The following is an 18,391-nucleotide window of genomic DNA, read 5'->3' as shown; positions in this document are numbered from 1 at the left end:
CCTTTAATGCTCACAGGGAACCTGCAGCAATTTAGCACAGGGAATCCAAAACCATTATGTATTTATAATCAAGGAAATTGTATGGGGAGGGATGGAAATATTAGATTTAGCTTTTTTACCTTAACTGCTGATGCAAAACAAAAATAGGTTGAAGCATTAGGAGCAATATATTTGCATCCTGGCATGAGGGAAGTATATGAAAGAAATGCTGCAATAGTACTTGAAGAGGGCTCTAGAGCATCCCTATAAAATTACACATTAATGGAGTGGAGAAACTGCACATTTAGGCAGCTGCCAGCCAAAAATGGATTCCAGGGCTCTGCCTCTTGTCCATGTGGATGATGATACAGGATTTTAAGTATATGATCAGTCTTTAATGATGTAATATAATAACAGCACATTTCCTGGTATACTGCCCTTAATAAGCTTACACAGCCCCCTACACCTGTGGGTAAGTAGACCAGATAAAATATTTTCTACACAAAATTTCTTTTAATTCAAGTAAATGAAGGTTCTTCTCTGGAAAATTACTCTGTTCAAGGAAAGGAATTACATTCTCTGTTAGTGTACACTGGCATTGACTCTGAGGCAGCTACAGTCATTTATATGCATTGTGGGTCTGGTCCAAGCAATCATGTAATTAAAGACTGCAATGCAATTGCACCTCATTAGTATGGCTGAGATAAAGCTTTAATTTAGTCACTACCTACCTTATGAGTAAAATATCTGGGGTTTTAACATACTGCCATTGTTAGTCTTTATGTAATTTTCTATCTTAAAAGAGTATGACTGAATAAAAGAAGATCCCATAATTTAAAACACTTTAGAAAGACATGACTGGAAGAATGCATATTGATCTCTGTCTCGTTCGGTATGTCCTGTGCAATATACTGACTGCACACACAAGAATCCTTTCTTATTCCTCACTAATCTTCAGTAAATATTTGGCTTTGCTTGTTTATTCATGAACAAAAAAAAACCCTCAGTCTTCCTCTTTAAAAGTTTCTGCTTAACAGTAAAAATGGAAAGGAGAAATTAAAGATAACTGTCTCTTAAAGCAAAAAAGGTAACATTTAGCTTGGGAAACTGAAGTCCATTTTTCTATCATTCTAGATATTCTCTGAATCCCAAAAAGAAAAGCAGGACCTTGTACTCCTGGCTCCATTTTAACACTGTACTTTCTGAAAGAATACTGATTTTGAATAGCTATGGTGATAAAAGTATAAAACGCATGCAGAACAAAGGCCAGGATTTATGAGCCAAATTATGCATCTGATCAAAAGATAAATTTAAACACCAGCAAGGACTATATGTTGCAAAATACAACTGCTAAAATGTAGCTCATTCTGAGACATCATTAATGGTCCTCCTCTTAGCTGCTATCTATGTTAAATATTGCAATGAAAAATTAGAGTATGCAAAAGATAAAAGATAATAAATCTGAGGGTAAAAACCAAAAGCTGTTAGAGAGATGATTCTTATTTTCTTTACTTCTGTCAACATTCTTCAGCCTGATCTGCATGAAGCTACCATGTGTGCATCCCCAGCCCTAAGCAGAGAATCATAGAATGGTTTGGGTTAGAATGGACCTTTAAAGGTTACCTAGTCAAACCTCCGTGCCATGAGCAGGGACATCTTCAATTAGGTCAGGTGGATCTAATTGATCCATCCAACCTGACCTTGAATGTTTCCAGGGATGGGACATCTACCACCTCTCTAGGCAGCCTGTTCCTGTGATTCACTACCCTCATAGTAAAAACTTCTCATATTTAATCTAAACCAAACCTCTTTTAGTTTATCACAATGGGCTATCACAATGGGATCGGGTAAGAGGTCTGTCTACACCTTTATTATAAGCCTCCATTAAGTATCAAAACGCAGCAAGAGTCTTCTCCAGGCTGAGCAAATGTCTCAGCCTTTCCTCACAGCAGAGGTGCTCCATCCCTTCAACCATCTTTGTGGCCTCCTCTGGACTTGCTCCAACAGGTCCATGACCTTCCTGTTCTGGAACTCCAGAGCTGGGTGCAGCTCTAGGTGGGCTCTCACCAGAGCAGAGCAGAGGGGCAGAGTCCCCTCCCTCCCCTGCTACTCATGGTGCTTTGGATAAGTCCCAGATATATTTGGATTGGATAAGCCCCGGATATATTTGGCTTTCTGAGCTTTGAGTGCATATTGTTGGTCATGACCAGCCTCTCCTCCACCAGCACCCCCAAGTCCTTCTGGGCAGGGCTGCTCTCCATCTTCTCATCCCCAGCCTGGATTGACATCAGGGGTTGCTCCAACCCCATACAATAAACACTGGGATCACCTTTCGTGCTGAGACATCACCCCAGAAGCAGCACAAATCACTTCAGAACAGAAAGAAGAGAGATTCCTTCCACAAAACAAACAAACAAACAAAAAAAGGGGGCAAATCCCCATCACAGAGATATTTTGCAGGTGCACCGGGGAATGGCCGGAGGAGCTGGAATTCGGAGCTGGGCTGACACTACCATCTAGTGGGGATGGCTGGGAGAACCAAGGCAGGGAGGCAGCAAAAAGCAGCCGAGGCGAATACAGCATCTTCCCAAAACTCTAACGCAATTCACACCTGCAATTCGACTGGAATCACACTGAAAAGGCTAAAAAGTAGTCTTTAACCCTATTAAAACACTTCTCCTGTGGCAAACAGGCAGGTGTTTTCCTCAAAAAAATATCACACTACCAAAAGAACATCGGCTTGTAAAATATTGACTATTGCGTTGCCTGTTGCATTATTGGTTTTGATTTTTACAAATAAGTAGGTTACAAATTAGCAGTCTCACGGTGTCTGCCGATTTTCAGGGAGGTCCCAAACTAAGCAGGAACACTTGCTGGAAAATATTTTATTTGAGAAAAAAAAAAAAAAAAAAAGTCAGGACTCTTTAAAAGCAGTCAGGCGTCTGTCATTCACAGAGAGCAAAGGATGATCCATGCACTGTTTCTGGGCTATGAGAAACAGCCCCATATCTGGAAACAAAACTCAGTATTTCTTATTATTGAGTCTCCCACTGAAATACTATCACGACTGTTGCAAATTAAAATAGCAGAAAATCACTTTATTGGTATTTTTGTTTTTCTTTTCTTTTTTTCTTTCTATTTTTTTCTAATTCAGTTTTTAATATAAATAAATAAAACTAGCATTTCTTTTTTTTCCTAAAGTTCTGTTAAACTTCAGGAGGATTTCTGTTCTAGAATATCTTCAGGCTTCCTGGTCCCTCCCAATATTAGGATTTAGCACACAAGGAGAAGACATTTTTATAGATAAAATACACAAAATACTACACTGATGGGGACCTTCTTCCTCAGAAGTCTGTGTATATGTGGCCGCTACAAGCCATAAACATAGGAAAATTATGTTGCTCCTCATGGTGGTATAGGATAGTTAAAATGTTCAAGCTAGAAAAACATGATATAGGTGTATAAGTCCCCTTGGAGTCTGAAGACATCATAAACTACTCATATTTTTCTCTTTTTACTACCAGAACCCCATAATGCCTACAGAGTGGTTTCCCATCAGTTTTTCCTCAGTTGGCTTTTTATTTGTAATGGATAAAAATAAAACTCTCATAGCTACAGTTGTAATATTCATTCATGTAGTACCAGTAACCAAGAAAGTCTGATTTTATTTATTCTTCAGGGAAACTGGTGGGTTTTAATCCTTGTTACTCTTTGGCACACATGAATGAGAAGCTAATATTCCTTTCAACAAACAAAAAAAATTAAAGTAAACCAAATAGCTACTAAAATAAATCTGGAAGGATTTCCCCCTGACAGGATGATGCATATTCCAAAGAACCTAGTTCTACATAAGTAAAGGAATTTTACAGCCATTCAACAATGCAAGTGTAAAAACCACTGCAAAAATGAAGACCAAAGAAACTTTGTATATATCTGCTTATCAGACTTCCAAATATTTTTGCCTCTATTATGCTGTTGTCTTCTTTTTCTTGTTATCATTTCCTTGTTGTTTCTGTGTTTGGCTAATGCCCCTAAAGCAACTATCTCCTGTTTGTTTTCTAGAATGTATTTTCAGTATGGAGTAACATATGCAACTTATATTTAGGATCTTCTGATAATGATTCTTGCTTTGATTTTGGAGTTTTATTTACTTGCTTCCTCATTGGCTTCTTTATAGCATTATTCTTCAAAACATGCCAGAATCTAACTTTTATAAATAGATAATGTTGTTTGCAATTATATGGATGCATGATACAATATTATTCACCTTCCATTCCAGGGGAATTAAAAAGCCTGTGCTTTTGGTTTCATGGAGTTTTGGTTTGCATTCTCAGAGGATCATGTAAAATATTCCTCCAAGTCTGATCTGAATGTGATATCCTGGAATTTCATTGTTCACAAGTACATAAAAGGTCTGACCCTAGTAAAACTGTATCTGAACTTGAGTTTATTCTGAATTCACATCACCTCTATCCAAACTTTTTTTTATTTTTCCAGATATAGAATTTTAAACCAAGTGAAATTCAATTCACATTCAACCTACCATTAGTGCAGTCACCTGAAATGTTTGGGAAGCTTATAATGGTGGAACAAGCACTTATATGTGTAAGCTTTAAGATAACTTGAATGCCATGCAAAAATAAGTCCCATGGCTCTGACACATGTCACATTCCAAAAGTCTGAACCACCATAATTGAAGCATCACTTCAATTTACAAGTTTCCATTTGTTTGCAAACAGATCACACTGCTTTTCTGTTAAACCCACCCAGGAGTGGGTATATGGACATGTTAACTCTAAGGCCCCCCAATACCTACTTATGAAAATCAGCTGATGTCAGTGGAATTGGATAATTTACACTGTTAGAAAATCTGGCCCTCTGGCATTTTCTATCAAATAGAGCTAGAGTAACAGTTGAGTAACTAAGCATAAACTAACAGATAGTGAACATATGTAAAACAGTTGTCCATTTTGTAATTGGGAAAGTAAGAAATAGATTTTTCAAATAAGACTTAGTTCTTCATCTTGCACGAAAGTGCATTCACCTGAAATTTAGATGCTGAAAATACTGGACTATAACTTAACACACAGAACTCTTTCAGGCTGGATACACACAGACCTCCCCAGCACTTAAGCCATGACAAACCCCCAGAGTGTTCACCAGCAAGTGTTTCCTTTATTACTCAGGGATATGCTGAATTTCTCCTGCTGAAGAGGCTCTGCTTGCAAAAATGGATTCTATATTAAATCAATGAGGAACTCAGCTCAGGGAGATAACATCTCTCTTTCTCAGTAGTGGTAGAAACCAAAATCCCCTTAAGCCCTCAGAAAGCTTGGTGTGACACTGGTAACCTCTCCAAGTGAGTCCAGAGGAGGCCCAGAATTTTGATCATAGTCCTGGAATATCTCTCCTGTGAAGGTAGGCAGGGAGATCTAGGAGTGTTCTCCCTGGATATAAAAGCACACCGGGGGGATCCTAAATTACCTTCCAGTACCTAAAGCAACCTACAAAAGATCTGGAAAGGGATATTTTACAAGGGCAGGTAGTGACACAAAAAGGGGAAAGGCTTCAGACTGAAAGAGGGCAGGTTTATATCAGATATTAAGAAGAAATTCTTTACTGCAAGGATGATTAGGCACTGTAAGAGGTTGCCCAGAGAACTTGTGGATGCCCAATCCCCAGAAGTGTTAAAGGCGAGGCTGGATGGAGTCCTGAACAATCCAGTCTGTTGAAAGTTATCCCAGCCATTCTGTGATGCTTTGATTCACAGGATTTTTCTGCTTGTTTGCTTTTTCAGACCAGGGAGGGATTGGCCAGCTTTCACAGCTGTGCATCCTGAACACACACAGAGATCTTTCCCTCTCATTTTTTAGTAAGCCACCTATACATTTCTCTTGCTTTCTGCTGGGCAGGCTAAACAGCTTCCTACTCAACATGCTGGTTTTTATAAGCCCCAGTCTTAGTCTTTTAAGAGATATTTCCAAATACAGGTGGTGCTATTCAAGCAACCCAGGTATCAGAAGAGCTCCGGCTGTGTTAGCAGAGTCCACTGATAATTGGGCTGTGCTCTGTGTGCCCAGGGAGGCTGTTGATCCTAGCCATGCTCCACCCAGTGCTCTACCCAGCCATCTGAGCAATGCAAACTGGCTCTCCCTCTGCATCATCTCCCTGCATTGCAGTACTAAGTCTACAGGAGAATCTAATCTTAGTTTTTTCTATGGCTGGAAGAGGTTCATTTGCCTCCTGATGAGGCAATGAGTTAATTGGATTTTTTTTCTTTTTTGGGGATCTAAATCCAGACATACAAATCTTTCTCATGCTCCTATCACCCCCTAAAATTTATTCTATGTGTCTTCTGAAGCTGTTTGTCTCTGCTTCAACCATCACACCAAAATAACATGGTTATTTCCCAAGTGCCAGCTGCTGCCATCTTCTCAGTAGGAAGAAAGGGAGCTTTGATCTGAGCTAATTATTCATCTTGCCCACACCTAAGACTACTGTTAAAAAAACATATCACATCAGAACTAGATTGTGCTATATTCCATGAACATTCACTGCTGGTGCTAAGGGACTTACCCATCTGTTATTTGCGCTCAGCTTCGCTTACTGATAAAACAGGAAAGACAGAATGCTGATGGGCTCTTTGAAGCAAAAGGCTTCACTCTTTTACAATTAAAGTCTATAAATTATTTTTTTCTGTAAACAGCATGCAGCCTAACTCAAATCAAAATTACTTCTACTAAATTAAAACTAAGTACTCTGTACTATTTTTTTTGTATCATGTAACTTTGAGTGATGGAACCTTACAGCAGTGTGACTTTCTTTAAATTGCATTGGACTTTCTCCCAGCACAATCTGCCTTTCTGTTATCTGGATTTCAAACATATGCTCTAGTCTGTTTTTCAGCTGTGTCATTGTAGAAGAACCTGTGAGGGGGTTAGTGCATTCTGGCTCAGAGACCCAAGGCAGGAATCAAGGGCAGAAGGCAGATAGACAATTCAATGTCTGTAGGATGGAGGCTTTGACAGATATTGTCCTTTCAGGGGTTCTCGCAGCTAATTTTTATGGCCATCACAGATCCCAAGAACTTCCCAGTACAGAGGACAGACAATCTGTAACACACCAGGAGGGAGTCATAACCCACGAGTAGGAGACACGATATTTGTTATAAATTTTCACCAGGCTGAACAAAGACACCAGACACGTGTCAGGAGCTCTTCTGTTTTCTTGTACAGCACACTTCAGTAAGTTTCCAACTCCCACCACAAACTCCTCAAAGGTGCTGACTCCCACCACAAACTCCTCAAAGGTGCTGACTCACAAGCCACAACACACCTCCAGCACCTTAACAGGGATGGTTTTCACCTCCAAGAACATGCAGTAGGGGATAGAGCACAGGTTTTGTACAGGTGAATTGTGTTTTCAGAGTGTAAGTCACTCCCTCCTTTTTTTCACTAGGAGCAGTCACCATACTCCCAAGCCCCATCCATCAGTGCATCAGCTCAGATTTAATCCCAAAAGTACTAAAAGTCGCCCTGGAAGATTACCAGTTTTGCCAGACACATAACCTGGCAGCAGCTCATCTAATACACGTTACCTGTGTCACCCTTCATGCCCTATCAGTGGATCTCTGGCCAGCACTGGAATCCTCTTCATTCAGCACAGGAACACTCAGCAGTGACCTCTCTCAGGAACAGAAATACTCAATGTCACTCACATCAGTGACAGGTGACATACAGTTTCTCTTGATATACATCTCAAAGCAACATTTAAAGCTTTTTTGGAGGAAAGGTAATTTTCTGATCATAATTAAAATTTCTCTATGCTGGTATTCTGCAGTCAGGAAGTACAGGGAGAGCCATGCTCTATGATTCACAGTCAATGAGTTCTGAGCTTTCAGGATTCAGGTGCACTATCTAATAAAATGCAACAGTTAACAGCATCTTCTGTGTGCTTCTCACAATATCTGAAAACAAGTCATTGTTCTGGCAAGGTCATTTCTACTGCTTGAACCAATTAAACTGTAAAGGAGAAAAAAAAAAACCTGCTAAGCTCAGAAAATTCAGCTCTAGGTTCAAAGTACCTGAATAGCTCAGAGTAAAAAAAACCTTGTAACGTTGGGACAAATTTGCTAACACAAACATCTCTGCACAACCACTGTCATTTTGCTCAATGTGATCAACATACAGAACACCTGTAATGTAGCCTCATGGGTATGCACCCTCCATATGAGATACCCAAATAACTAGAACAGCAAATTTTTGCTGTTCTTCTTCCCCACATATTGTCCTATTGTCTACAGCAATCTACAACAGGAGCAAAATCTGAGGAGGTCTGTTGACTGGTGAATTCTTACTGCTTTGGGAGGCTGGAGGTCTTCATGAACTGAGTGTGCCACAGACATCATCCTAAAATATCCTAGGAAAACACCTCAGGGAAGAACATCAATGCTCCCTGATTATATTATTATTCTATCTTTCCCATACCAATGAGCCTTCAGAGAAGTCTGATGAGCTCTATCTTACTGTCATGACTTAACTCCATCCAGCAACTAAGTACCATGCAGGTGCTCACTAACTCCCTCTTCCCCACTGTGGGATGGGGAGGAGAATCAGGAAAAGAGGAAAAAAAACCCTCATGGATTAAGCTAAGAAGAGTTGAATAATATAAACTAAATTAAATAAATAAATAAAATAATAATAAAAAATTATAGTAATGAGGGGGGGGGGGGGAAGATAAAGAAATAAAATCCATGACAGACAAGTTGCACATGATAAAATTTCTTACCACCCACTATGCATGCACCCACTTACCACCCACTATTTCTTACACCCAATATGCAGCTCATTCCCAAATAGTGATTGCCCTCTTTTTGGGTAACCCTCCCCAGTTTATACTGACTATAACATTCTAAGATATATGTAATAGCCCTTTGGCCAGTTCAATTCAGCTGTCCCAGCCAATGTCCCTCCCAGATTCTTGTGCACCTTCTCACTGCAGAGCCTGGGACACTGAGTACTGCTTTATTTAGGGTAAGCACTATTGAGCAACAGCCAAAGCACCAGTGTGTTATCCATGTTATTCTCATACTAAATCCAAGCCACAGCACTGTACCAGCTGCTGAGATGAACACGAACTCTACCCCAGCCTGAACCAGGACACTTGCTAACACCAGGGGAACCAGTTTGGAGATTCTTGAAAAAAAGCATGGCTGAAGTGCAAGCAGCGAGAGGTTTGGGCCAGCAGAGGAGCTGAGCAAGCACAGCCCAGGCACCTGGAGTCTGCCAAGGAGCTTTGCTGTTCTTCATGGAGGGATAGGCCTCACAGCTGCAGTATGCAGCTTCATCTGGTTGATCCCTAAAATGTTAAATTTAAGTTGGAAAGCAGCTGAAGGCAAATGCCATGCCAAGTGCAATCCGCCCCTTATGTGCCTCTGGCTGCAGGACTTGGTCTGCCTGAACACACTACTGATGGGTCAGCTGGGCTTATCTGGACTTTGAGAGGGTACATTTGTATGTACAAAGTCAGGGTAACCTCACAGTGCAAAAATCTCAACTGAATTACTGCTTTGCCTGCAGCAATAGTTGTTATCTCCTCTGTAAGTTTATCTGTCATTGTTGCAGCTGGACATAATTACATAGCAATTTGTCTACACTGTGGAAAAACAATGTGTAGTTTGCAATAGTGTGACCTCACTCTCACAAAGTGCCTTGGCTCCATTGTTCTCCTCCACACAACATGCTTGTCACAGGTTTGGGGTTTTTTCTTCCTCTTGGGCAGAATAAAGAAAAAAACACACAACAAAACCTTTCCCCCTCCACACAATGGGTAGCCTCCTCTGGGCACTGTGCTCAGGGTACACAGTTCCTCTCCCTGGAGGCAGGAAGGGCCACCTCTCTGTACCGGTCCTGCAGCATTTCCGAGACACTAGAACAGAAAAAGGGATTTGGTAGCATCAGGTCATGAACTTTGTGTCATATGGAAAGGGCAACCTCCTCTGCCCCTTCCCTTCCATAAGAAAGTTAACAAAGGGAGCAAGGGAAGTCAGGCACAACAGAAGTAAAAAAAAATGTTGGTGAAAGTAGGCAGGAATACCTATGTTTGTGCATTATTTAAAATAGGTTAACAAGTGGCTTTCATCTCTGATCATCTAATACATCCCCTCTTGAAATACACCTGTATGCGTGTCTGTGTACACATATGTATATAAGCTGGCAAAATTAGTTATGTTTTTAGCCTGTTTTTATGCCAAAATCTAGCTGGGAGAAATACTAGGGACTTTATGGGTAGTCTGAACTTTTCATTTCTTCCCTTCAAACAAGGTCTATGGATTATTTATCCGTTCCCTTCAAGTGTGAACACATTCTGTCATTCATTATTGTATGAACATCCTTAGGGACCACATCATGCAATTAGACCCCCTTCTGTCACCTTCCTTCTAGGCCTGGAGATAATGTACTATCCAAACATCCCCTCATACATAACTCATTCATTTAATTCCCTGCAGCACATTCACTCCTTACCCTTCTTTGCACTTCCTAAAGCATTTAAATACCATCTTCAAACTATTGCTATGAGACTAGCCCACAAAACAGCACACAGGAATTAGTCCAGTTTTTGGAGATGCTGTAAAGATGACTTTTCTTTGACCCATAACAAGGTTTTACATGGTCTTCTGGTAGCTCAGTCCTTTGAGAAAAGGAGGCTCAAAAACAAGCCTAAAAGAGAGCTGCAACTTATTACTTTCTCTGCTGTGTTTCAGTTGTTTTCAGGGCCTTACTTAGCATTCTGCGTCATATGATTTCCTTTTGCTCAAGTGTGTCAACAGCATATCAACTCTGTTCTGGTGGTGCTGCGCTCAGCATACAAACAGTGCAGGCAATGAATTTCAAAACAGAAATGCTGGGGGCTACAGAGAATAGTCTTCGTTTTTGAAGCACTGTCACAATGCTCAAACCTTGAACACCTACCAGAAACAATGAAACATCTGCTTTGAAAAGAAAGGTTATAATTTATAACAGCAAGAGTTTCTATCGTAAAACAATCAAAAAAAAAAAAAAAAAAAACCACCAAAAAAACCCAAAAAAAAAAATCAAACACCTGAGGGAGCAAAATATCAACAAAATATCAATTCCTCCTCAAGGAACCCTCTGGAGATATCAGCTATTTCCTTACAAGATATGCCACTTAGGAGGGAAGCATTCTCTGCTTTTCTTTCTCAAATGAATTTTGTGTTCAATAAAAGCATGAGCATGTGATTACATTATGCTTCTTACCCTTGCCAGTGCCAAACTACAATCTGTTTCCAAAGCCTGTCAAGTTTACCTATTTTCTCTGTTGTTAAAGGAACTATTTAGTGCGGTTTCTTCCCTCGGCACAATAATGAGTAGACTGGTGTGTATCACTCCAGTACTGTCATTAACAGCAGGCTGGAATGAGGCCATGTTTTGCTGGAGCAAAGCCAGAACAGAGAAGTGTCTTAATAAATGCCAACACTTTTCTGAGAGAATACCCCAAACAAAGCAAGCCAGGAAAATTCCAGAAAAATATGTTTTCATTGAAGTGTATGGGATTGTCCAAACATCAAATATTGGTTTTTATTAATTTTTATTAATTTACTCTTAATTTTGTTAAACATGCTGATTTTGGTGAGAGGGGCCTGAAGAAGTATGACTGGTTTCTAGTCAGAAGAAGCAACCCTCAGGAACCCAGGGTCTGTCCTGAAAATGTCATTGCTGATGAAAGCCCAGCAATTAATCTATGATTCACAGCCCAGGAGCAGGTCCCACTTACTGGCTGCCACATGTGAAAGGCTACACAAGTTTCTCAAAAAGTTTTTTTCCTCCTACTTTTCCCTAGTTTTTTTTTTTTGTTTTTTTTTTTTTTTTTTTTTTTTTTTTTTTTTTTTGGTCACAAGTTTATCACACATACTTCCCCCACAATTCCCATCCCCCCCCCCAAAAAAAAAAATCTTCAAAACCCCAGGGCTTCTGAATTCCTCAAAACTGCAAGAAGAAATCTCTGTTTTCTGTTCGCTCTGCTCTCCAATATTGACTTCTCCAGAGAGTTCACAGTAAGTATGAAATGCAGGTCTACACAATGCAACACCCAGGGTGACCATGTGGTTTAAAATGAAATTTCTTTGGTGTCCCTACAAGCAGAAGAAAACCCCAATTGTAATTGAGCAATGTTGCCTGCTCTTATGTATTTCTTGCATTTGTTTCTCTTTTGGTGGGATACACTATATTTTAAATATTTCACTGAAGTCATCAGCAACACTGTACTGCCTCATATGAAACAAATTAGGCTCCTTGAGAGTTAGTTTGGATTTAATGCTGGGTTTAATGGTCTGGCTAGTGTGGTTCTCTGAGTAACCCGAGTGTCATTAAAACTTGCTCTGTGTGAAAAGATATGAAGATCCAAACCAGATGAATCAGTGCTACATCTGCAAAATTAGTGTAGTGTTGAATTCAGGTCTTCAAATAGTGCAATGCAGAGCAACTGCAGAGATTACTTATGAGACGATTTTTCTTTATTAAATTAGATGACATACTCTGCCCTGCAGACATTACTCAGGCATTCTTCTGTCCATGTCACATGTACAATCTGCTGAGTCAGCTTTTAACTGGCTCTTGATTTCAATGCCATAAATTTCAGCAGCTGGTGATAAAATACATACTTGTTCTTGCTGAATAGGGCCAGAAGTTAGTTTTACATTTCTCTAAACCTGGAGCTGCATTTGGTATTACAGTGGTGCTTGGAGGTAAAACTAATTAATTGTTCCTGACCAAAACTTTTCCATAAAAACAATTCACCTTTTATATACATAAATTTACATGTGTCTGTTAAAAAAATCAAAAGGTTTTAGACAAGCTGGAAATTCAAGAGATGTGAAAATCTGCCTTATAGTTGGGGTGAGGGGGCTGTACTGACAGGCCTATTGACAAAGAAAACTACGGTCTCTTTCTATTTTAAAACCCAGACTTGCCTTAACTATTCTTTCAGCAGTAGTACCTATTTAATACAATCACAGAATCACTTTGGTTGAAAAAGTCCCTTAAAACTATGAGTCCACCTGCTAAGCTAGTACTGCCATTACAAAACCTTGTCCTTAAGTACCACCTCTACTCATCTTTTAAATATCTCTAGGGATGGTGGCTAAACAACTTTCCTGGGCAATCTATTCCAGTGCTTGGTAAGCCTTTCCATGAAGTGCTTATTTCCTAATATCCAATCTAAACTACCCTGGTGCAACTTGAAGACATTTCATCTTGTCCTATTTGTTGTTACTTGGAAGAAGGGACTTATGTCACTTATACACATCAAATTCTAAAAGTAAAATTTTATTTTACTTATTCTCAGTCTAATAGGAGCTTTTGTTGCTCTTTCTGCCATTTTAATGCTTTTATTTGCTGACACCATGCATGCTGTCATGCCATGCCGTGAGGGAGGTTTGCTTTTTCTTTGATAAACCCAAAGGTTTATCAGAGAACATTGCCTAAAGGTTCACAGACCTTTAGTGGTAATAATATCCAACATCCCCAGTTCCCTCTGTCCTACTCACACACTTAGTATCAGCCTGTAAGCCAGACTCCAGGATGGACCAAATAATCTATTGAGGTCCAATTTTTCCAACCCAATTTTTCTGATTTGATTCTTGTATGCAAATATAAAAGTCCTACAAAGAAATGAAGCAACATACAAAACAACAGGTAGTGGTACAAAAAAGGGAAGAAACCAGGGCAGTTTTAATCCTGAGATTAATTCTTCTACCATTTGAGATGGCTAAGTACTTCACAAACATCACTAGGAAAAGGTCCAGTTCCTAAGACTCATTTATAAAATGCATTAACATTGAGAGAAATCTTCCAGAACGATATTCTTCCTCTCCTCACAAAATGTGCTCAGATTTTTGATGACATTTCACAGAGGGACAGCCAGCCCTAGAAGAGCTGATTAATTGCACTCCCTGTTCAATGGGGGTAGGTGGAAAGTTTGAATGCAGGCATCTGGCCTAGCAATACCAATTAGGATTGCAAGATGACTAATGAGATGAGTAATGGTTTAAAATTTCATTTTCCCAGAAATGAAAAATTGAGGGAGTTAGTTGCATTTATGTGCTAATTCCTCCTATATAGAGACCAGGTGGCTTTTAGAACTTTTTCTATTGATTTTCCCTATTTTTTCAAGTTTTATTTATTGACATTCCAGCAAGAGAATTCTTCTTTCATATCAGGCCACATGACTTATCTTTGCAGAGTTTTACGTTTCTTTCTTCCCTCTCCTTTTTCCTGACTTTTTTTAATAACCCAAAAGCCAATTCTGCAAAGTTCAACTGTAACAGCAGTGCAAGACAGAAATGTTGTTCGTTTGCTTAACCTGGTTTGTCACTTATGCTGAATAAAAATTTGGCCCTCAGAACAGAGGTTGCATGCAGGAGATAAATGATGGCTCTGTACAGCATGTTGAATATTTTGCCTTCTACTAGACCCTTGTTCTGTCCAATGTTATGTGTCTAAGCCACACCTGAAAAAGCACTTAAGCACATACCTATTTATAGGAGGCAGAAGTGGTTTGCTAACTAGGAGTGCACTACTCAGCTGGGGACTGCATTTGCAAATTGCACATTTATCAGTAAATCTGAGTAAGTATTTTAAGAGGAGCTGTCTGAATAGCACATATGTGGTGCAGAAATTGCCATAGCACAGGAAAGAAATTATTTAGCAGGGTGATGATAATCACTATTATTAGCATTTTTATCAATGGAAATTATGAGTAAGTAGTAAGAATGTATCCCAGTGTTTTGATTTTAAAGTTTGTTGGTGGTTTTTTTTTGGGTTTTTTTTTTGTTTTTGTTTTTGTTTTTTTTTCTGGGATTAAGTGTTTCACAAAAGTTTGCATTATATTTTAATATATATAAGGCAATATTTCAAGGCAGGCTTAATACATGTTTCACAGAGCTCTGAACATCAGGATATTCCAACACTTCAGGCTTGTGCAAGCATACATTTGCAGAGCGTTCCAAGGTGGCACTGCTAGATACTATGCCAGGAGGTGTCCTGTTCCCTGCTGAATCCATGAGCAATCCTTGCAGCAGTACTGACCGTGCTCAGTCTGCCACTAGGAGCCTTTCCAAGTGGAATTAGAGTATTGGAAAAGCAAGATATTTTACACTCTGCTTTAGACTTTTCATCCATCTACAGTTATCATAGTGAACAAATAATTCCAAAGAATTTAGCATCTCCCTGAAAAGGGAGGTTTCTGTTTCCTGTTTTACAAGTTTTATAATAAACAAGTTTGTTTCCCTCTGTTGAGAAGACAGCTTGCAAGACTGTAATCTCTACTGCATTTAGGAATAGGACAAATATATTAATTCAACCTTATTGCACAGGCAGGATACTTGCACCCATAAAAATATCAGTCCCTTTCGGACTGGCAGGGAATCTGAATCTGTTAGTCAAAGAAACAAGTTGGTTTTATACACTTCTTGAAGACACAGTATTTCCTTATATGGTCAGGCTGCCATGTGCTTCTCTGTGCTGCCATGTGCTTCTGCAGGAGCAACCCACAGCTGTAACTCAATTCTATCCTGTCTCTTCCCACAGGAGTGCTGGGATTGACCATAGGAAGTCACCTCCTGAGTCACTAAGAAACTTTTGAGCTTTTACATATTGGGTCAAGTATTCAATTTCCACCAGTCTTCTTTTGTTGCAGTGGAAACCATGCTAAATGTGATCAGTTGTTAATTCACAGTGAAACAGTGGGCGGAGGGGGCCAGTTGCCTTTACTAGGTGACTCAGAGTCTTCAGATCTCTGGATGAGGTTTGGAAGAGGTTTTGATGTTTTCAATTTATTATTCTGAATTATTTTCAGTTGAATGACAGTCTCTTTAATGACTTGAATTTATAGCCTTCTGTTAATTTTATCTCACTATGGAGTGCAAACAACAATGGTAAAGACAGAGAGTAGGCTTATAGCAAAATACCTTCAGAAAAATTGAGTTCAATATGTGCTACTATAGCTATAAATAAAAGGAACTAGTCTATGACATCTTTACAGAGGAAAAATACCACAGCAGAGCTTCTTCTTATGGCCTTTCTCACTGTTCTTTTTGTGATTGTTCAATGACTTCATGCAATTCACAGAAGAAGTGCAGCAATGCCTACTTTCCATGTCAGTACTAAAAAAAAATGTTTCAAATTCACCATGAATGTAGTGTCTTGCCTGTACAAGCTTTTCTCCTAGTACTGTTGGCCACAGAAGGCACAGTCCTGATCCATGCATTGCCAATGGGAAATGGGCAGTATTTGCCTCATATGAGAGAAAGATGTAAACCCTCAGGTGGGATGAGATCCTGTTTCTATTCCACACCTCCAGGAGCAATTTATGTTTTCACTGGTGGAAGGCAGACCAAAAACCACTGGCAGATACATTGGAGAAAAGGGGGTTTCTCACGGTCCTTCCGTCCTTCTCCCCTCTACTTATGGACATTGCCTAACATACCTGAAAAAATCCTAGAATAGTTTCTGTTGGAAGGAAACTTTGAAGGTCATCTAGTCCAACTTCTCTACAATGAACAGGGACATCTTTATCAGATTGCTCAGAGCCCCATCCATCAGGCCTTGAATGTTTCCAGGGATGAGGCATCTACCACTTCTCTGGAAACTTGTCCAGTGTTTTACCACTCTTAGTGTAAAAATTTTATTCCTTATATCTAATCTAAACAAAACCTGTTTTAATTTAAAACCATTACTCCTTGTCCTATTGCTATAGGCCCTACTAAAAGGTATCATAATGTAAATCGCATTGTTTTGAAAAATAAAAATTTCCTGTAACCATGCAACTAAATAGTGGCAACAGGTGATGCCCTTCATTATGAATAGAATTAATCAAACCTTGAGAGCAACAGTTCTCCTCATTCTGGAGAAAGTCTTCAAAGTCTGTCCCATCCTTCTTACAAGCTCCTTGTAAATACTGAAATGCCACAATAAGGTTTCTCAAGAGCTTTCTCTTGTGCTGAACAACCCGACTTGGCTTATCCTCACAGGAGAGGTGCTACATCCCTCTGATTATTCTTTTGCAGTGAAGAACAAAGAAAACACTTTCCTAACAGTGACTTGTTGCAGTAGATATTTATCCAGGGTATAAACCTCACATCTGTCTCCTTCTTCAGCACCCTTTGTCTTCTTTTGGAAACAAAGCCTTTCCCTTGTAGAACACTTTCTGACTTGCAGATGGAACTTCAACTGCAGCTGAACTGAGAAAAATCTCTTTTGCCCATTGAATTGTTCTTCCCATAGGTATATTGCAGTTCAGACACCAAAGCCTGACCCAAATACACCATCAGGAACTGAGGAACCAAGAGGGGAATTCCAAAGCATCACACAGGCACCTCTGCTACACAAATATCTAAGTGTCTGTGTGTTTGCATGCACATGTGGGACACTGCATGCATCCTCCAACTGCTAAGTTACACTTTTTACAAAACTTCAGTCTGAGACAAATGAAATTGCCCCCCCAAAATTGATGGAAGTTGAAATGATGTTCTAAATGGATCAAAACAAGCTTAACTGAAATAGATATGGGAGTTTATCAGACCTGATGTAGTAAAACACTAATAAGATCACTTCCAGTTCATACATATAAGACTAAATTTTCACCACAGATTTATCTTATTGCTAGGGATTAATGGGAACTTTTAGTAACATATTAGGGCTGCAAAGCATTGTTTTTCTAAGAAATAGTAGATTTTCCTTTTACTGCTTGCATGTTTTTAATGCTTCCTTTCTTTTGATCAGAACACTAGATTCTCTCTGAAGTGCTTATTTGTTTCAGGAAATAAACGATCAGTTCATTTCCTGCAGAATTTTGAACTGAATGGGACCAGAAAGAAAGATTATGGGAGTAAAAATTCCTTCTGGCCATGACTCTTAAAGCATTCCTCTTGGACCCCTTGCTGCTCCCACTGCCTGCATTTATCACATAAGTGTTTGGATTAAGTGAAACAGCCTCAGGAGAAGGGATGGAGAGTCCCCAGCAACACTGCAGGGGTGGGAAAATCTGAACTAAAGGCCCCCATCACTGGCACTGACCACTGTATATTTGGCACCTTCTCCTTCAAAATTTGTGTTTGAGGTTTACTGAAAAAAAAAAAAAAAACAAAAACACAACAACAACACAAAGAAACCAAACAAACAAAATCTTTTCCCTTAACTCCATGGCTTTAAAATCTGCAAAAGGTAGGTCTCTCCATCTGCCCCAGTGACAGACAGCAGCATACCTTTCGGAGAGGGACTAAAGCACCCTTTTTTCTGTATTCTCCCTAAATGTTTTCTTCCCTCTGCACATTATCCTGGCTTCTTACTCAGATATGTGCACTGCTAATTGGATAGATAGTCTTGTTGGGTTTATC

Source organism: Anomalospiza imberbis, chromosome 4, assembly GCF_031753505.1.
Source record: "Anomalospiza imberbis isolate Cuckoo-Finch-1a 21T00152 chromosome 4, ASM3175350v1, whole genome shotgun sequence".
Lineage (NCBI taxonomy): Eukaryota > Metazoa > Chordata > Aves > Passeriformes > Viduidae > Anomalospiza > Anomalospiza imberbis.
Note: the sequence above shows the minus strand (reverse complement) of the source record.